This window comes from Folsomia candida, unplaced genomic scaffold (assembly GCF_002217175.1).
Source record: "Folsomia candida strain VU population unplaced genomic scaffold, ASM221717v1 Fcan01_Sc027, whole genome shotgun sequence".
Lineage (NCBI taxonomy): Eukaryota > Metazoa > Arthropoda > Collembola > Entomobryomorpha > Isotomidae > Folsomia > Folsomia candida.
Genome location: NW_019091219.1, coordinates 2,182,635 through 2,205,327, shown reverse-complemented (window position 1 = coordinate 2,205,327; position 22,693 = coordinate 2,182,635). Strand labels below are relative to the sequence as shown.

The 22,693-nt window shown below is 34.6% G+C and overlaps 1 long non-coding RNA gene across 1 annotated transcript; it reads right to left on the bottom strand.

Annotated features, from left to right (window-relative positions):
• Positions 1-13,850: 13,850 nt before the first annotated feature.
• On the bottom strand, positions 13,851-14,646 carry LOC118438905. The gene is made up of 3 exons (XR_004837123.1): positions 14,386-14,646; positions 14,216-14,312; positions 13,851-14,106 (listed from the first exon to the last, which is right to left on the bottom strand). It is a non-coding gene; the product is annotated as an uncharacterized LOC118438905 (long non-coding RNA).
• Positions 14,647-22,693: the final 8,047 nt, after the last annotated feature.

The following is a 22,693-nucleotide window of genomic DNA, read 5'->3' as shown; positions in this document are numbered from 1 at the left end:
CAGAAGCGGTGCCAAAACTGTCCATGACTTGTAAAATCAGAATTTTTTTTAGGGAACTTGCTTCCGAGGTTTACTTTCTGATTGTAAACAATATCTTTAGGGGTGTAGGAATAATAAAACTTGTTTCCTGGAGTCTCTGCAAGGTCTAGGTTGACGTATGTATTGTCATAAAATCTGAGAATTTTGTCTGACATTTTTTGATGATTTTTTTTTGCATCCTTGTTTGACTCGACTTTATTGGTCTTTCGCATTTTTTGATCCAGCTTGTTTTATGCTGGCCTTAATCCCCAACAATGGGACTTTAAATTTTGACAACCAGCATTTTGAAATTTTAAGCTTACGAGCAACAGCACGTATGAGCGTGGAACAGTTGGAGAAAAAAGTTTTTTATGAGCTTTAATTTTTGTGGGGTGACTACGGTATGAAGTCTGTTTTTATTGATTTTGAAATCGAGTTTTTCGGAATCCCTATACTTCGAAATATATCGGTGGATTGTCGTTTTGGACCTCCGGTCCTGTGGGAAGTTGTACAACTTCTTCTTTGAGTCAAACCCGACAATGATTTTATAGTTTTGCAAAAGGCGATTTGCGACTTATTTAGATTCTGCGCTATTACACCGCTTCCAGGTTATTTTCAAAAATATTTTTGATAGTTTCTTTTCACTAGTAAAATGGGCTTTCAGAAAAAAAATAAAATTACTCACATGGTTCAAATGATTGTGCACTAAACAAGAAGGAAACGCGGTCTACTCCTCAACCGATCGCATCATAATAATGTTGAATGTCGTGTGTATGCGTGCACCTACATTTGCATGTGCTGATTGCTTCTTCATTACTTGTAGACTCTCATATACGTTACATATATAAATATGTCCTTGAAGTATTTGTAAGTAATTTGTAACTCAAAAACGCAGAAGTTTCTTCCACTTAAAAAAAATATTTATCATCTTTCCGTAGATTTTATATTTTTATGTTTTTATATTTTGACACATATTTATAACATTTAATATAAATTGCAATTTTGAAATAAGTAGCTTCAGCTTCGTGACAACATTTTAATGCAAATTTAAAATTGAACTAGCCAATACGAAAAAAATTACAAGGCGGCGATGCTGATGATATTGTAATTTTATTAGGTAGGTGGGACTTTATTTAATCCTTTTAGTCGCACGTCCCAGACTCACCTAAGACATCCGTTTTTAAGGTTTACGTAGTAACATTGTTCACGTTTTTCGACCTGGTGACAAGTAAATAATGGGTGTCGTCATATTTTAAAAATCTGGAAATATATAATTTCCTTCATTTCCTAAGCTTTCTAAAGCCGTTCTAATTTTTGAAATATCTTAAAAACTGACGGTGCAAGAAAATATCTCAATTTTCAATGTTGTTAGTTATGGGGATTCCCAAGGGTCTATTAATTTTAGACAGACTCATAGATAATAATATTTTCCATTTATTCTTCCTTGCATAGTTGCACAGTTGTACATACATATATATATGTACAACAAACCTTTATTCTAACACGTCCGACAACCCAGAAATAATTTTCATCTGCTGTAATAATGATATTCATATATCGCCGATCCTGATATCTCGGGAAATTTGAAACTATTGATTTTTTCAAAAAAAGATTCGTCATGGGGGATAATGTCTGGAATATTCCCTCCAAATTCAAGGGGAATTAGATGAAAAATGACGAAACAATGCTTTAGGTGCAGTTAATTAAATTTAATTAAATTCAACAGAAGAGTGATTTCTTTTAATTTTTTCAAAAACGGTTTTCAAACATTATGTGACGTAGAAATCGGATTAACACACAAAGTGAAATACTAATCTAAATTCTATAGGATCAACGCTAAATCACTAATCCAGCAATTAGTCGTAATATTTCAAAGCATACTGCGTACTTAATATTTATTTTCGCATTGTCTAGTTTCGGGAATAAGTTTCAGTAAATGTAACTTATCTTATCGGGCTCATAATACCTGGAATATGATAGCGGCTAGAACCAATAATAATAATGATCATTTATCATTCGCCTCATAATCTCATTATTAGCCGGCACAGAAAACGAATGCTTGCGGTTGAGGCGATGTGAACGAGTTACAGATTAATGTTTCTGAAGCTCATATAACTAAATTTCGTCGTTCTTTGAAACGGAGCGCTTATCCTCAACACAACTCACTAGGTATCCATCCCAATTTATATGGGCATTGAGCATTACTGTTATATGTATTCGACGCAGAATTTAATACTAGTCCGACGATATTTAAAAATTAGTATGTACAAATCCCAACTGACCTCGCGATATCAGTTGCAAGAAGACAAAACATGACCTTTTTCTGCCTCATCTTCTCGCTTTCAACTCGTTTCACTTTCACTTCTATCCAACCATTTGTATATCCGCCTCCTTTGCTCATCCGCTCCCTTCGTTCACCCTCTCCCATAATTATCATCCTGAACCTGTCCAGATTTTACTTATAAACAAACACTAATTTTTGGCGACATATTCTTAAACCGCCTAATTATGTTATAATTGTTTACTCCCACGTATCTGCGTGTTCTGGCAGACAACTTATCTTTTTTTAATTTTATCGTAGAATGCCATAATATTTTTCATTTATGTGAACATAAATTGCACATTATCAACTGTTTCTTATTCCCATTATTGAGAAAAAGGAGGATAATTGCTAGGTACTTCAAGGACTGACTCAACTAAATGCACACAAAATATACATATCGTCGTACTAATCCATCAATAACCTAGTGAATTTAGAAATGAACTTAGTGACTAACGGGCCGGTGGATATTTTTAACACGGAAAGGATGCATCGTGTGCGTTGATGCTACTCTTGCCTTTCAATAATTAATCAATTATATAAATATTTACCCCTCAACCTTACCCAACCGTTATCCGTGATCCACGAACGTTGTCCGCTGTGGTGCCGAGATGATGATAAGATGACGAAATGATAAGCTATGTGATAAGTGATGGGTAATAAATATATGTGAGGACGAGGTATATTTTCCGGGAGTAATCTTTTATTTGTACCTTCTGCGCTCCGCTCCACGCCATTACTGACTAATACATCTCTCTCTGTAGCTACTTCCTCTCCGTTTACTCTACTGTGCATACTCATGCCAGCATTACCTTGTCTCTTTAGTCTATCCTAAAATTATTGGCTAAGGAATAATTATTAACCTGATGCTAAATTATGTCGAACAAGTTCCTAGTAATTTCGCTGTAATTGGAGTCACTTGGGACACTTATTACTCAAAACTTCAGAAAATTCTTGTTCTCCATTTAAAGAGTTTCTGGCAGATAAATATTACTTCAGTCAGAGTTATTCAAAATAGTTGTTTGGGGATAATTATGGTTAATTAACGAAATTTTGTAAAACGTAAACAGTAAAGTAAAAAGTGGTGCGAATGCAAAAAAATAGACCACTATTGCAGTGACTGAGAGCAGTGGGCAGGGAAAAAAGACGCTAGAGGAGGAGAAAACGAGACAGAACAAAAGCCACGTTTTGGTTGCTTGCAACTGACCTTGCGAGGTCAGTTGAGTGTTGACTAATTTTTAAAGATCATGGTACAAGTATTACATTCTGGGTCTAATGGCTATAGTCGTTATGCTGGACGCTCATATAAGTTGGGATGGGTACCTAATAATACGAACCTTCGAACTTACTATATAAAAAAGTGCCGGGAACATTTAAATGTCTATTACATTTGCCCTTATTTTTTTATTCTTGAACACTGCATTCGCCGTGGGATTTTACATTTGCTAGACCTACTTCGCTTTTTGCAATTACTGTTGCGAAATCTACGCCGATTCTCACTTAACATAGAGCGACTGCTTCGATGACCAATGGAGTTTGAACTGTGCGTATTGAAGAAGTTACCGCCTCTTATAAACCTCTTAGGTCTTATTGCAGACTTGACATTGAAAGTTTTTCTTACATTCGAATAAAGTCGGCCGCGTTTTCTAATAATATTATTGATAATCCTTGAAGCAGGAGTATTATCTAATTGGCATTCAGATACGTCTAATCTAAACTCCTGTGGAAGTGTCAGTGGATACAAATGATTAATCTTGATGTCTCTTTTTCCAACACTAACTTGACTTACTTCCCACATTTTTGAACGGATTTTGCCGCCCTCAAGTTTTACGGTTTTTACTGGTAAATTGTTTCTTAAATTATTTTCAATCTGTTCAATACTGTTATCAATAAATATATTGTTAATGGGTTTATCCGCTATGTGCTGACCTTTGTCATCTTCAAAATTTTGTATTCTAAGGATTTTCTTGATTTGATCGGGCGTGTCAAAGTGTCCCTTTTTGATGCTGTTGGAAAGCTTAGTTATGCTTATCTGATTGCGTCGTCCCAATTCAAGCAACTTTTCCTCGCCTGAGAATTGAAAGCATATTAGCTCCTCGCCCCACGCGACTACGGCTTGTTCGAGCAAATTCTTCCTGTTTTCGGCTGTTGCTTTCTCACTCTGCTGGAATATATTGTTCGTATACCCATTTGTCGACATATGTTGAACAATAAATGAAACCGATGCCAATTTTGTGTCCTCTGGGTTGATGATAAAACCGCAATTTTCTTTTGATATAGATCTCCTGGTAGCTGTACTTTCTAAATAATCAACCCAATAAAGGTTCTCGGCGTGTGAATCAACAAAATATGTATCTATGTGCTTGGATAGAGTTACTTACGCCCTTGTGATATGACCAGTAAGAAAACAAGCAATATATATAACCAGTTGTTTCCAAGCTTCACCAGTGAATTGGTGCTATAAAATTTATTTCTATATTTTCTGTTAAATATACTTATATCATTGTGTAGTTAATTATATATAATAACAAACCTCCAACCTTTAGTTTGTGGTGTACAAATCCTGCAACTAATATTAAAGTCTCACAATCTGCTATTTTAAAGCAATTTATAGTAAATTCAGGGTGATTTTCTGTTACGTTACCTTTAGCTTGAACGAGAATGGATGGAAGTATAGGCTTCGTTTGGCTGGTCTAACTCGACTGCTTGAATACCACTGGATATTTGCGGGGTGAGTCTGGTCATTATATTCTTTCACGTTCGCTTATAATTATCAGTTTATATTTTATTAGACGTCGCCGACCGAATTTTTGGATCAAATTAAATATGTTTATACATACACAATGAGCCAAATGAATAAAATCAAGCAAATAGTTTTATTTGGCAATTTCAATGCAAAAGCTATAAATCACATAATAAAAAACAGTTGATTTCACTTAAACTTGTACTTTTCTTGACAAAAAAATACACATGCACCAATAGCTGGCGCGTAGTGGCTGAACGAGTTTTGCTGTTTCTCTGAGGTGAGGCGACAGCCAGAAAGCGTGGCCCCTCACTGAACCAAAGCATGAATATGCTCAGTTGGGGCCGGCGAAGCAACAGAATGCTTTTAGACCCCACGCTCAAAAGGTCTCAGAAAGATAACTATAGAACGATGCGTCCTAGATCAAAACGATAAAAGAAAAGTGGTTACAGCATTCAATTGTCCAGTGTCATAAAAATAACAAAATAAAAATTTTGAGCTTTACCGTTGAAAATCGTTGTTTGAAGGTCTGGATTTAAACCTTCATTAAGAACATAGGAGTTTTAAAAATTCTCCAGGTTAAGATGTATCTCTTTTAAATTGCACGTTTTTTAAGTAGACGTCAAATGAATTACTCAGAGACAATTTAAAACTTTTTATTTTAATTGAATGAAAAACAAATACGAGTTTTATGCAAGTTTCATATCAAAGGGAGGTGCCAGTCTGGTGGCTAGAGCGTCGGGTTGTGGCACTTGATTCCGCAAGTTCGATTCCTCTTAGGTTCAAAATTTTTTGCGTTTTTGCACCATTTATTCTATCATACGAGACATCATTATGAAAGGACATTACACCCAGAATTTGACGTCGTCGATATTTTTGACTTTTGACCTTAGTGTGACCTTATGCCAAAGGTCATAAATCACTTTATTTCCATATGGGTGTCATAGAAGAGGAAATTGAATGGCTGTCAAAAAAACTCTCATCTTGCCCCATAAAAATATCACATAACCCTTCATATTCTTTCATAGTTAGTTAGTTAGTTATCCATTTTATTCAAGTGTCAGAAACCCACAGTACAATTAAGACTGGACTCCCGGGAGAGACACAACAAAACCGTCAATACAAATTTCCATAGATTGCTAAAAATATCAATTTCTAAAAATAAAAATAAAACGTAGCTTAACCGTAATAAATAACCTATAGCTAAAAGATATCTAATTGTGAATAAAGTCGCCATTTCTTTTATCAAGTAACCACTTGTTTAAGTTTGTTCTAAAACATTGATTCGGATTTTCAAAATTAACAATGTCGTTGGGAAGCGTATTCCAAAGCGATGAAGCGTAGTACAAATTGGAATTTTCATATAGTTTACTATTATGCGTAATTAAAGTACAATTTTTACTACTACGTGTTTTCATATTACAATTATTAATGCGAGGAGAAAATAGATCGTTCATTGCTATCACTTTTGAACCGAATTTTCTAATCTTAAATATGTTCCACAAGCTGTAGTACTCAAGGCGCTCGGTGATTGAGAACAGATTACATTTTTCCAGTAAATCATAATAATTAATTTTTCTGTGCGCTGCAATGCACTCTTTTTTAGCAGCAAACAATTCTTCTGCATTTCTATTGCACCAAAATCGCTTTCTCTTATATTTAATGATACACGGGAAGAAATACATGGCTAACAAATTGTTGGTAACGTTCTGGATATCACCGAAATCCTTAATTCTTGAAGGACCCCAAATGTTAATACAGTAATCGGTAACAGAATTTATGTGAGCATTAATTAACATAGTTAACATGTGCGGGGTTAACATACGCCTTAATTTGTTAATAAACCCTGCACTTGAACTAATTTTAGTAAGCACAAACTTATTGTGCTTACTAGAAGGTTGAAGTTCTACTCCTATTCTAATAAACAAACTGCTACAGATACTTATAAATATAAGTTAAAGCGGAAATTCGCTAAGCGGTACTTAATTTGGCAAGTTTTGAACACCGAGGGGACCTTACCAAAGCCTTACGTGACAACAGCCACAATGAATACTGAGCGCTATTTGAGTATTTTTTAAATAAACTACCTGACCCCCTTCTTCAAAAACCGTAATGTTCTTTTTTGGCCGGACAGGGAAACTTGCCATTATTCCCCTCCAATTGTGGAGTACCTCCGTGCAAAAAAAATCGATTTTGTGGAGAAAGAGAACAATGCCTCCAACGTCCCTCATGTCAAACCAATTTTAAAATTTTGGGCCATATGTAAGAAAGAATATCATAGCCGACGAGTTGCAGCCCAAAATTTGAATCCATTTCGACAAATATGGACGCACATCTACAAAAGGGTAGCGAAAAACAGTGGCAGAGCACTAACGCGGAATGTGAGATCTAAAATTCTCCAGATTGGAAGGAAAGGGGTATTTGAACTTTATGAGTCCAAAAACTAGTGGTAAGATGGTACGAGTATATTGTATAAAAAAAATCAGCCCAATTAATTCAGTAATTCTTTTTTTACAGCCCATTTTGGACTTTTACCTTTACCTCGTTTACGAGCATCCTCTACAAAACAATTGAACAAAATACATAAAGGCAAAATAATAAACGGCCCAAGATTTTTTAAAGCTACGACAGGTATTTTGTCAGTGGGTGAAGATTTCCACTTCATCTTTTTCATTGACAATGAAATATCATTTAAATTTACAGTTAAATCCTCATTAGAAAGTTTTGGGTCAGATTTGGCTAGATTTAACTTGTTTACTAAGGTTTCACGCTCATTTGGTGACGAATCATCTGCTATTAAAAAAGCTTTACTTAATAATTCAGCTTTTTGCCCGTTGTCAGTAATTAAGTTCTCGTCTTTACATAAAAAAGGTATGTCCAAACTAGTTTTTACATCTTGTCCTGTTAATTTATCGTAAGTTCTCCATATGTGGTTACAGTCACATGTTTTTTGGAAATTAGATATAAAGAAATCCTTCTTCGCTTTACCAACTTGATTTTTTACATAGTTTTTAAATTTACGGAACATAACAGTATTTTCAGGTGTAGGGTTGGTATCACAAGCATTCTTTAAACTATTTCTTTTATCAATTAAGTTAAGAATGTGGTCAGACATCCAAATAGCTGAGTTGCCCTTAATTCTCTTTTTTTGTGGTGGGGATTCTTCATCAAGAATTTTGAGTACATTATTTTGAAACATATCTAACTTATCATTTACGCAGCGCAGTTCCTCTAAGGGCCCCCAATTAAGTTTGGTAATTTTACTACCAAGTTTTTCCCAGTCAATATTTTTTAAAGGACGGTAAGTTACAACCTTAGGCGGAACTTTAATTTTCTGTGTTCTATAAACACAATACGTAAATCTGTGATCAGAGTTTGTCAAACTAAAAACACCTGACTGACAGAATTTTTGCGGACAGTTAATGTAGATTGGGTCTAATAGAGTATTTGATGTAAGTGTGACTCTAGTATGTTCAGTGATCAATTGCTTAAGTGAAAAACTACTTGTTACACTATTCAAGGACTTGGTGTGGAGGTCAGAACATGATAAGTCAAAATTTAAGTCCCCTAAAACCATATAATCTACTTTGTCTTTCTCAATTTGAAATAGTAATGACTCCAGTGAGCGAATAAACTGTGATTTAAGTATCTCTTTTGGTGGTCGATAAATCAAAACAATAATTATTGACTTTCTAAAATCAGGAAATATTTGAACACAATTAATTTCGACTTCAACAGGAAAATCAACTTCATATGTAATAGGAAAGTAGCGTAATAATTCGTTAATATAAATCAGAGAACCTCCACCACCTCTTGTAGACCTATCCGATCGCAAAAGATTATAGCCAGGGATAGTTACAAAATTTGAAGGAGTTGACTGATCTAATTTTGACTCAGTAAAACAGCTAACTGAGAAGGGCTCGCTGGTTAAAAAATGTCGTATTTCGTCCATCTTTCCCAAGATACCGTTACAATTGAGGTGTCCTATCCTCGTACCATTCGTGAAATTAGGGAGAGGAACTTTTTCTATACTACATAAATTAATACCTAAGTTTAGCTGTACATCAATATTAATATTAAAATTAACGTTCTCCTCACTAAATGTGGGGTCATGCGGTAAAATGTCGATGAGGTTCGTTGACGTTGACTGTTGCGGTGTAGAACATGACGAACAAGTCCAAGATTTTTGAAATGTTGTTGTCCATTCATGGCGAAGAATTTTTGTAGGAAGACAAATCCGGTGATAAGGGTTTTTGCAAGTTTTGCAGCGAATTTTATGCTGGTGGGGTTTGAAGGCGAGATGACATTCCATACAATTTAGGGAAGACATATTTTACAGAATCGAGGGGAGGTGTCTTCATTGAGAGGGGGGTCGGCAAGCTTAAAAGAAAGCAATTCATTAGATTGAGCAATTTTTAATTTAAAATTGGACTCTACAACCCCGGCATCTCCCGAATGCTCGGGAGTTGGCCCTCAACGAGGCAAGGCAATAGTGGGAGATTTCCTTCCAATTGTGGGGATGGTTCCACCCGAAGATGAGGATATTCCCTTGTCAAGGTTGAGTCCAAGAGCATAACTAATGTAAGTTATAGGCAGGAGAATCCACTTATTCATATGTAGGGGTGGTATATAGGTTGGAGGTTGAGAGTATTGTTGAAAGTATTGTCGAAAAAGGTCACTAATGGGTTCAGCACGACCTGGATTTCACTCACACTTTCTTAATCGTCGTAAAGGGGGTGTGTGGGAAGTATTTTCAGAATTTTAGGTGTCCGATAACGCCCAAAACTTTAAATAATGTATGTATGTATGTAATCTGCTCTCTCTGTCTCTGTCCTCATTTTACTATTAGAAAGAAAGACAGTACCAACCCCTACACCAAATTTCAGCTTAATTAAACCGGGTCTACAAAATCAGTATGGGTCCCTCCATATCCCTTTACATAAAAAAAATACAGTGCAGACTCCATATAGCCCGAGTCAGGGTTAGGAAAGGAATTATCAATCCGACTATTTTATATTAATTTGAACTAATATTCCAACCTACCAAATTTCCGCTTAATTGGACGATTTAAAAATATCGGTATGGGTTACCCAATAAGGTCATTTCGGGAATTTTTTTTCGCAACTTCGTTATATTTACGTTAACTCGTTACCTGGACCATGTTCACCTTACTCGAGGCGGACATGTCCGAGTTGTGTCCGCGTCCACCTCTATGCCGGGACCATATTCATCTTACAATGCAGGGTTTTCTCGTGTAATACTGGGATATTGATGGGACTAATTTTAATTTATTCCTACCCAAAAATTAGCGGACCCGTATTTTGGCTTTTTTCTTAATGCGCGTATTTGAGCGCGTGGCGGGCATTTCAAACAAAATTTCAGCCAAAAGGTCCGATTTTTAAATGGCTGCAACTTTTTGAATTTTAGCGCGAATTGAAAAAACTAAAGACATGTATGCTTAGAATTATCTTCTATACAATATAAATATTTCATTTTTTTAAATTTTTAGAAAATTAAATTTTTTGCAGCAGCTGCTATTTGTCAAAATTCGAAATTTGGGTAAAAATTGTAATTTTCTAAAAAAATTAAAAATGAAAATTTTATATTGTATAGGAAGTAATTCTAAGCATGCATGTTTTTAGTTTTTTCAATTCGCGCTAAAATTCAAAAAGTTGCAGCCATTTTAAAATCGGACGTTTTGGCTGAAATTTTGTTTAAAATGCCCGCCACGCACCCAAATACGCGCATTAAGAAAAAAGCCAAAATACGGGTCCGCTAATTTTTGGGTAGGAATAAATTAAAATTAGTCCCATCAATATCCCAGTATTACACGAGAAAACCCTGCATTGCTAGTCGAGGCAGACCATGCAGAGTCCGAGTTCATGCCTGCACCATGTTCACCTTGCTTACTTGACTCGTACGGTAAGGCCGCCTTACATGGACTATAACCATGTTGATTCTTCAACAAAAAAACTCAGCTGACTGACCGGTCCGGTCATTCATGGACTTCCTACTAGCCTATCCCTCAATGCTTTAGTGTTATAGCATTGGGGGGATGCGTTCCTTACAGACACACAGACGGAGACTGGGCTATTCTTATTATAAGTAATTCATACGCGGTGTTGTGTGGTATCATATATAATCAACTTCAAAAAAGTGTCAAATGTTGCGGCAACATTGGGCAATCATGCATGATCTCATTGTATATATATAGATTGTGATGTAAAACTTTACCTTGACTTGGGCTACATGTATGTAGTCTGTACACTGCACAACGGGAGACGCTTTACTATTTTCCGTTGACAAACTGTTACTAAAACGGTACCCCTGAGGGAGACAATCCGTTCCAAAAATTATGGACAGTGCATGTTGGCGATCTCGCTAATTACAAAGTCACAAATCTATCTCGTTGCCTTTAACCGTACATAGGATAGCGCATCCCAAAAGTTACAGACACTTCACCCACATACATAATGTTCATACGCTGAATTCACAATTGTTGCTTGTTTGTTTGTTAAAATTATGTTGTGGTCCTTAAGTAATCATGCGATGCAACAAGGAAAATTAACAATCTTCATAATTAATTTTGTAGTTTCGGCGAGAATAAAACAATATTGATTGAAATTATTGAATTTACTTGTCATTGTCCTTATTATCTAGCCATGGTGATGATTTGGGTTTTTCATTTTAATTGATGTTTGACATGTTCAGGAAAGTTTGTCATAGATTAAATGGATTTCGTGATAAACAAAGTCGTCAAACATGTCTCCTTGTATTACTATTATATAACTACAGTTTAACGTATATACTGCTGCGTAATTCTTGACCACCTTCATAGTGCAAAGTCAGATTACCGTGCACACAAAATAATCCGGTCACAGATGAAGTCATATAGTCATATAGTCACCAGACTAGTCATAGAAAAGTTATAACCGCGTGGTCATCAATTTGTTACCGCCGGTAGTAAAGGTATTACTAATTTGGTAATATATGTCACTCGCCAGCTGGTAACTATTACCAGACTGGTAATAAATGTACGACTGCTCAGTAATAAATTTATTACCATGGCGGTAGAGTCACATATGGTCACCGCCGGTGATATCGCTTATAAATAATTATTAATTTCCAGTGTGGATGTCTGCGTGATTTATCTGCGAACATTTTGAGACCAGCCGTACAATCGTGGTTATTGAGCTGGTAAGTTTTTAATGAAACAAAACCATAGTGCAGTTTCACTGGAAATGCATGAAAACTACTAATGTGATTAGAATCCCGTTCGCTTTTAAAAATTATGAGTGGTCTAACTTTAATCTTATTTGTAAAATTGTCAAAATTTCGTAAAATGGTAAAATCAAGGGGACCAAACCGCACCTCTTTCTATACTGGCACCTTAAGTGGGTTTTAATTATATTTTACATAAAATCTCATTCTAAAAGCAAAATACATCTAGCACGCGTTATGTAAATGGAATATTTCAATCTGAGCAGGAAGTTTATTCAATTAAAGTTCTGTTTTTTTTGGAAATCTGACAAATTGAGTGCCATCCAAAGTTTCAGGTGACACAAAAGATTAATTTTTGAACCAAAATAGTTTCTAATGTGGGTAAACTAATATGAGATTAGGAATGGATTTACAATAGGTGAAAATTTTGTTTCTTCCATTTTTATTTATTAAAACCCAACAAAACCCAATAACCCATTAAAACCCGTGGGTTGTTAATTTTTGAAAAAAACTCTGGGCTCATCCGAACCCTGACTCAACTACACAATTTAGCACATTATCTTGAAATACGAGAGATGTTATCTGACTTTGCATTTCACTACGCAATTAATAAAAGTGTCTGTGTGAAATGACAAATCCGAACTATGTGTCTGGATTGATTATGATATGTGCAAGGGGGTCATGCAACACTAACGTCAAATTGGAACGAAGGTTCTAACAAATTCCAAATGTAGAGGAAACCCTGGAATTATGATTTTATAAAGGTTGGATAAGTTGGAACTGATCTAGAAATTTAAAGCTATAGAGGCATATCGTCGTACTAATTCTAAATACTTGTATGCCGCATCTATGGTTAATTTTAAAAAGTCCTATGTTGCAAAAAAATATTATAAAAAATCTTATATTGCATAATAAGGCAATGCAACATAGGACTTTTTAGAATATATTTTGTAACATAGGACTTTTTAAAATTAACCATCGGCCCGACATAGAATTAGTACAACAATATGTTTGATTGCTCCATATTGTTTGATAATAAAGAAGCACCGTTTATATAAAACCCAAGCCTGCTCGTATACCGTGGACCACTTGTAATTTAAACATACTAGTAGTAGATGAAGACTCAACTACTTGACTTAAGTAGTTGAGTCTTGTACTTGTCTGTACTTGTCTTGGTTGCAACGACTTCACATATTCACCCTGACCTTTAACTTTTCCACGCCATAATATCATGCGAAAGTTATGTATTTGCGTTCCAATCTTGTTGAAGATTAAAGTAAGAGTTGATGAAAAATATGATTTTAGTATGTGGGAGGAATGTAAGCCTAAGACTTATTCCTATATGTTATTGCAAAATAGTTACAATGTACGAATATGCCGAAGATCATGATTTTTATTTATTTGGATTAAATGATGCTTTGACTAATTTAGTAGCTATATGAAGTAATAAAGACCAACTAACTAAACTCTCTTCACAAAATTTATTTTTCTTTGGCCGTGAGATTACTCCAGCCAGATGGATAAATTTTATATAATTCCACGCTCTGCAAAAATTTATTTAAAGGATGCAAACCGTCGACAACGTAAATGGTTAAAAGACGATACAGTTAAAAAACAAAAAATTCAGGAAGTGTTACAATTCGAAATACAGATTGCTAAGATCAAATCTCGCCAAAGATATCTTGATTGGATACGGAAGGAAAATCTCGTGGTAAGTATATATATATATTTTAATTAGTAATTACGTTGATGCTGAGGGATGATATTTTGCAGGGCGTAGATGAAGACACCAACAACGAAGAACCTGAAACAAAATAGTAATTTTAGAAACTATCTGAAATAATTTTTCTAATACTTAGAAAGTGCTGTGAAACCACGAAGACTATATAAAATTAAGTTACAAATAGTTTTACCTTCCTATACTTCACTGCTCCGAGCTGATCCCTCTGGGAAGTTCAAAGGGCTAGAGGACCCGAATCCTCCTGCTCCCCTAGTCGTAGGTTCCAACTCCTAAAGTAAAAAAAATAACAACGATGATTAGTCTAAATAATATTAATAATTGTTACATAAATAAATTCATCACCTCTATTTTTTCCAGAGTTGGATACAGATATGGTTGCACAATTAATTGTGCAACCGCCTGACCTTTCTCAATTATTTTTGAGCAACTAGTCAAATTTCGCATTACCACTTCAATCTCTCCTCTATAATCACCATCTATGACTCCTGCTCCCACAGATAGTCCTTCCATGGATAAGTGGGATCTTTCCCGGATACTGCCAAAGTAGTTGTCCGGAAATTGGAATCGCACTCCGGTCTTTATTCGAGCTACTCCCCATGGTGGAATAACGTAGTCTCCACCACTGTATTAAAAAACAAAATGCAAAATTGTTACAACAATTCTCGTTTGAGACAAAGGACGAAATTAAGTACCTTACCTCCATAAATCAATTCCAGCCGACTTCTCCGTACCTACTTTTGGCTTGACCATTAGCTGCTCTGTAGGAGACTCTGACACACAACTGTACGTTATCTTTGGATCGCAAATTGGAGTTGGAACCTAGGGATAAGTTTTATTTATATGAATTATTTTATGCATGTATGAAAGAAAAAGAAAACTCACCATAGGATTTATCACAGCTACTTGAATTAAGTACCCAATGCAGTCCCCAAACTCTATCGATCGATTATGGCGAGTTAAGTTGTTAACGTAAAAGCTGACCTCATCATGATAACCATATACGATTGTTCCTCCTTGTATCTCAAGTCCCCGGTTTGCCCAGAAGTCTGGTTCCATGATCATGACGAACCTCCATTGTTTGAGATGAATACGTAAACCCGTATGTACCCTCACCCTCGATTTTGGGGGGATGATATAGTTGTCAATACTACAAATTAAAAAAAAACACATGATTAATTTTTATGCTAATTATTATTGAGAAAATAAATAAAAACTTGCCACATTATATTCAGTCCTACAGAATTTTTTGGGCGATGAGGTTTCAAATGGTTTGCTTTTATATGAAATTTCTGTCCTTGCTAAAATCATTCAATTACTGCACAAAACATACATATGCAAACATATTACCATTTATGTATGTTTAACATTATTATTATTATTATTATTATTACATAAGATATCAGGTATTACTATTATTAATATATATAAATTTATCGATACCGAAATCATGGACTTTGTTTTTGCAGATCTTGCAATTTTCTTGCTAGAGATAATGCATGGAGTGGGTTCCAAGCTTGTTCACTGATTTAGCTTCTTAAATACCCATTAGCAAGTTTTTGTATAATTGTGTGAATGATCCATGTCATTCATTTCTGAAAAAGTGCAAGCTTGGCATCCCTCCATGGATTGATCACATGCAGCGATCATCATCTTGATCATCTCAGCATTGACATCATCGTTTTTCATACAAACCTTTATTTTTCGTTCATTAAATAGATCAAATTTAAAATGCTGACGCTGCAAGGTGCATATCCTACTCCTAATACTAGTCAAGTAGGATTTACGTCTTTAGATTGTTAAAACTGCTTACTCAAAGATTAAAGTGAAACTATTTCACAATAAATTACATTCAGCTAAAAAGTTGAGATTCATCCAAATAGCATCACACCAAATGTGGAAAATTACATAGATCCCTGCTCAAAGTTCAGCAATTACAAAAATTAAATCCCTATAAATACCATCAGTTTCCAGCCAGTTGACACATAATCATTTTCTAAGAAGCACTCTCTAATTTCAATTCCAAAAATCATGGCTGGACGTGGAAGGAAAACTCCCGCATCATTAAGTAAGTTCCTTGATTCAAAATAAGTCTGGAAATTAATACTTAAAACATATATTTTTTTTAATTTCAGCTTCTGCTGGTGCACCTGCCGGGAAGAAAATGAATTTGGGAGGCAGTCCTGGGAATGATAACATAAGTAAGCAAATTTTATTTAAATTAAATGTTTCTGCCGATCCTGACTAAAACCTTATTCTCAAAATCTTTACTTATTTGGTTATTTATTTTTTCAGATTACGAGATGCTAAAGACCCTCCTGTCGTCTCCACCTGAGACCCGGCAAGGTCTAATGGACGTGCTGTTTCCCCCAGCCCCGCCACCCGTCCCCCCTCCACAAGAAGAGTCTCTGGAAACTTTGCTGTCGCGGTTGAGGTCGCAAACCGCACCACAGGACGATCAAACCGACTCCACCTTTGACAACACTGCTACCAATCAAGAAGAAGGAGCTTCAACATCATCAGCATTGCAGGTACTTAACTTACTCTCTAACTTGAAGGAGAGTGAATTTGGTGAGTTAATTTTCGATAAAGAAGGGTGCAAGATATGGTTCACTCCAATGGGAACCAACATGCGATATACTATCAATAAAGAGCTGCAGATTGATGCAAACGTATTTAACTCGGAGATCTATCTCCATTCCAAGAGAAAGTTTCCGAAAGCTGGGGGAAGGGTTAGCGATGCCGTTTCAATACGGGCTAACCTTCTCCCGGCATTTGAATTTATAGTAGGACACGCATCAGAAAAATTGCAACCTTCTTTGTTAGGAAAAAACATAACTCCAGCTATGTTAGCTTTAGCTCAAAAATTAATTCAAAAATAAACTGGGCTACATTTCTAATACCTTACATAGTAGTACATAACTTATAGTTGTTATTATTATGATGGTAAATAAAATAGAGAAAATAAAGACATTTAATGAGAAAAAACCTTTCGTTTCCAGGTTTTCAATTCGCCTTTTATGCTTACTGATGAAGCCTTTGATGGTCAATATATGGAATTCATCATCCCAGCACCATCCATTAGAAGCAAGTACGATTTCGACCTATGTATACTTACTCACTATCAGCATATTTATAACATCATAAAATTTGCACTAGAGAATTGCGAGGGAATGAAATTTAAGTTACACATCAACGTCAAATTTGTCAAAGTAGTGGGAAAGGATATCATTGAAAAAAATTGGCATATTTCGACTCAGACTTTCATACAATATTTTAAACTGCTGGCTTAGGTGAGAATATTTGGGAATGCATAAATACTATATCAGACAAAATAATCCGGTATACTTTAAATGGCTCAGGATACATATTGCAAAAAGTAAATCTCATAAAAATAACAGTTACTAGATTTTCACCCAACATAAAATATTTGGGAGGATCTTTCATACCACTTCCAGATTACTTAGTTAGGAAAAATGGTTTGATAAATATTAGAAATTCAGACCATCTTTGTTTTATTTGGTGTGTCCTTCTAGGATTACACATAAAATTAACCGGTGATGAGAAAGGCACACATTTACGAAATCCTGCAACATTTCATAAATATTTGAAATATTTCAATTTCTCAAATATCCATTTTCCTGTGGATGTAGTAGAAATTCCAATATTTGAAAAAAATAACCAGGCTTCAATTAATGTGTTTAGATTCACCAAAGATAGGTCTATTATTCCTGAATATATAACTCCTACTTTGAGATCGTTTCATGTCAATCTTTTATTAATCTCCCAAAATGATGATCGTAAACAACATTATGTATTCATTAATAATCTTTCAAATCTGTTAGGAAAAATGGGTTCCAAAGCAAAGTTTTCGATGTTTAAAAGGATTTTCTGACGATGATGCAAGATTATCACATCAGGTAAAATGTGGGAAGGGAAAATTTTGTGGTCAAACTGTGCTACCCACAGACGGAGAATGCTTAACATTTAGAAACCATTATGCTTTAATGAAATTACCCTTTGTTATATATGCTGACTTGGAGTGTTTTACGAAAGCTGCTCCAGTTTCGGAAATAGGAAATCCTATGTCACGAACTGAATTATACCAAGTACATGAGCCTCATAGCTATGGGGTTCTTGTACTTGATTTTCAGAAAAAAATCATTCATCAAAAAAATTTTAGAGGAGAAGGCGCAATCACGAATTTCATAAATCATTTGTATGAATTATATGAAATTCTTGATGTTCTAATGCGCATTGATTTACCTATGTCTTTTACGGAAGATGATAGGAAAAATTTCGAGTCAGCAACACACTGCTGGCTTTGTGAAGAGCCTTTTGTGTCAGAAAGCAGAGAATATATTACAAGACTCAGTAGTCCCTTAGTGAAAGATTTATTAAAGTGTCGCCATCATAGTCACTTAGATTCAAAGTATGTTGGTGCTTGTCATTCTCTATGTAATCTCCAATTAAAATACAAAAGTAGGGCAATACCAGTAGTCGTTAATAATTTTTCTCGTTATGATTCTCATTTTATTCTTAGTGGAATTGAAAGGGAAATTGATGTCCGCATCATTCCTTCGAATTCCGAGCACTATGTAAGTGTAATATTTGATAACAAAATAAAATTTCTAGATTCCTTCCAGTTTCTTCCCAGTTCTTTAGCAGATTTAATTAAAGAAATACCCCCTACTACTTTCCAAATTGTACCCCAAATTTTTGAAGATGAGTATATTAGTCTTATTTCAAGGAAGGGAATTTTCCCATATGACTATTTAAATCATTATGATAAATTTCTTGAACAAAAACTTCCTTTGCAATCGCAGTTCTATAACTCTTTAACAAAGGAAGCACTATCCGATCAAGATTATTTTAATGCAAAGGAAGTGTGGGAAAAATTCGAAATTAAAAATATGGGTGAATATTCTGATTTATACTTGCTTACTGATATTGTTTTATTGGCAGAAGTATTTGAGACTTTTAGAGAACTTTGTTTAAAACACCATCGCCTGGATCCAGTACATTATTATTCTCTTCCTGGCTTTACTTTCGACGCTTTCCTTCGCATGAATAAAACGCCCATTGAATTAATTAGCGATGAGGAAAAATATGAATTTATTGAGAGAGGCATTAGGGGGGGCATTTCACAAGTTTCAAAGAGATTTGCAGAAGCAAATAATACGATGATCCCTGATACATTTGACCCGACAAAGCCGGTCTCGTATATTATGTATCTAGACTTTGTTAATTTATATGGTTGGGCAGGAACAAATAAAATGCCCTATAGGGAGTTTAGATGGTTAGATGATCAAGAACTTCAACTATTTACAAAGAACGTGCAAAAAATTAGTGCAGATGATGATGATTGGTTTGCAGCAGAAGTCGATATAATTTACCCACCTGCACTTCACAGCAACAATACACATAATGACCTGCCTTTGGCAGTGGACAAGCGAGTTATTTCAGAGGATATGTTATCTGAATTTCAAAAAAATATTCTTTCCAAATTTCCTGAGATCAAACTAAGTAAAACTGAAAAACTGGTACCTTCATTTTTACCAAAAACAAAATATGTTTGTCTTTTAAAGAATTTGCAATTTTATTTGGCTCACGGGTTGGTACTGAAGCGCGTTCATAGGGTCCTAACTGCTAAACAGGCAGCGCTTTTAGAACCCTACATTACCTTCAATTCCACAATGAGGTCATTAGCGTTAACATTATTTGAAATCTCATTTTGGAAGGCTTTAAACAATCAACTGCACGGCAAATCCATACAAAATGTTCGATCACAATTAGATGCTAGGGTTGTCACAACATCGGATCAATTCAAAAAATTGGCTTCAAACCCTGCAGTGTCAAGTGTGAGGCTTTTATCGAGAAATAAAGTAGGTCAGCAGCTGAAGAAAGTTAATAATAATGTAGCTGTGTTTTTATTACGTAAAAACAGGGTTAAGCTTGACAAACCTGTATTCATTGGATTCACTATACTAGAGCTCTCAAAATTACTTGTCTATACATTTCATTATGACTACATGGGTCAAAAGTACGGCATAAATTGTAATTTACTTAATATGGACACGGATGGATTTCTTTATGAGGTTTTTACTAATAATTTTTACAATGACATGCTAGCACAGTTAGATATTTTCGACACTAGTAACTACCCAAAAGATCATTTTCTTTTCTCCTTAAAAAACAAAAAAATCCCTGGAAAATTACAGGATGAGAAAGCTGGATTTTTGATCAAGTCATATGCATCTCCAAAAGCAAAAATGTTATCGTTAGAAGTAGTTGACGGTGTCAACATTGTTGATATACATAAACGAGCTAAGGGTATAAAAAAGAATGTGATTAAACATGATCTTTCGCATGAAAATTTCAAGGAAGTAGTTCTTAATGAGATTCTTACTTATGCCACTATGAATTCATTTAGAAGTATAAATCATCAAATGGGATCTTATTGCATAACAAAAATTGGAATGCATAGTTTCGACGATAAAAGGTACCTTTACTCAAATATTAATTCTTATGCATACGGGAGTTGTTTAATTCCAAACGGGTTAGGGATGCAAAATAATAATAATAATAATAATAAACTACGCGCTCTTGAGAGTGATTACGATGATAATACAGATGACTATGATGAAACTACAGACTATGATAATACAGATAATTACGATGAAACTACAGATTATGATTACACTGATGATTATGATGATGATATGGATACAGAATAATACACTTGTAAATAATTTATGTCAACTGTTATCCATTATGTGTAATAATTTATTAGAATGTTGTCGATGTATTTGAAAAATAAAGCCAAAAATTTTGAAATTAATAAATTGCATTTTATTTTTAAAAATTGAATAAAAATATCACTTTCATTTAATATACTGATTTCATTCACTGCTTTCATTAAATTCATACCATTAATTAAAGATATAAATTACATTAACAAATTTTCGGAAGTCCTAAATTATTATTTATGCTTTCTGCAGTTCCCAGTCGTAAAAACCTCCTAAAATTTCTTCCCCATCTAAAGCTTCTAATATATAGTGATGAGGATTTGTATTCTTAACTTGTTTGATTCTGAATTTTTCTCGCGTCCACTTTTCTTGATATCCTTTCGAGAATATTCCCCTATAGCTTGCCAAGCGACATATGTCATTTGGATAAAATTTGGATGGTGAACTACTTGTAACGAGCCTGGGAAACAAATTATTACGAATTGTACTTTCATTTTCCAAAGTCACATTAGACGGAAATGTTTTAATACTGCGATGGTAGCTTTTATTATAACTTTCCAGAATTTTTGGCAATGCGTCTACGTATCTGTACGTATTATTTTTCGTCCAATATCTGGAAATTTTTTCCATCAGAGTTCTGTTAAAACGTTCACAGACAGAATTTTTGATTTCTGAAAATGTAGAGAAAACATTTATATTTTGTTTTTTAGCCATTTTCTGAAATGCTTCGCCATAGTACTCTTTCCCCATGTCTACTTGTAAATTCTTACATTTTCTTTTGGATTTCAAAATAATTTGTTCGAATGCGTCCGCGACTGTTGTTGATCGTTTATTATGGATAGGAACTGCCCATGCGTACTTACTAAAACAATCTATTATTGTTAAAATCCACTGTTTCTTGTCGTTACTTGCATGATGTTTTCTCAAATCAATCAAGTCACTATGCCATTGCTCATCGATCCCACCACAATAAACTCTTCTTCTGGGTCCATTTTTGCGAACTTGTTTGTGAAGAGCTATAGTTTCAACATCTTCGAGGGAACGTTTTGCAATCACCGCAGGGTACGAAGAATTATTTTTTACAAAACCCGTAACGCCTGAAAAGCTCCCTGGATTTTCTTTCTTGTGATAAAGGTTAATAATTTTATTCTTTAAGTTCATCGTGAACACATAAAATATAATATCTAAAAAAATCGAAATGGGGTTTTCTTAGATGTTCGCTGTATGAGTGACAATTTTTGAATGAGATGTGAGTACTTTCTCAACATTGTTTATTACGATTCACCTAAATTTATTATAAGCTTTGCATATTTGGCTACACAAACTTTTAGCGTCTTCCATACATATATTTTTAGTGGCTAATGATTTTACAATATATTTAACAGTAAAAGTATTTTGTTGTAGGTCACTTCGTGATAGTTTCGTCATCCAGTTTTTATTACAAATTTTTGTTAACAACCAAACAATGCAAAATTCACCACAAGTGTCTGAATCGAATGCTTGATATTGAATTTTATTTGAAATTACTTTGCCTCCATGAAGGTTAGTAAAAGACATAAATTCATTGCCGTAAAATTCTATAGGATAACTAAAGGAACAGAAGAAGAATATTTTTTTATTTTTTCCACCCAGGTAAATAGCAACCCAGTGAGCACCATCCTTATTCGAATTTTCTGTATTCACACATAGTGCAAAGGGGGGTTCCACTTTGTAGTTACATAGCTGGTCCTTTGCTAAAACATCGTAACTTATATTTTTATTACCCTTGATTGAAAGTAACTTACAGAAAATTTCTAGGGTATTCATTTTAAAAGTTGACTCGTACCTGCCTTTCTTTATTTATCTCTAACATTGAATTAAATTCTGAATACACAATTACACTATTTGCTTTAGGGAGAGGATTT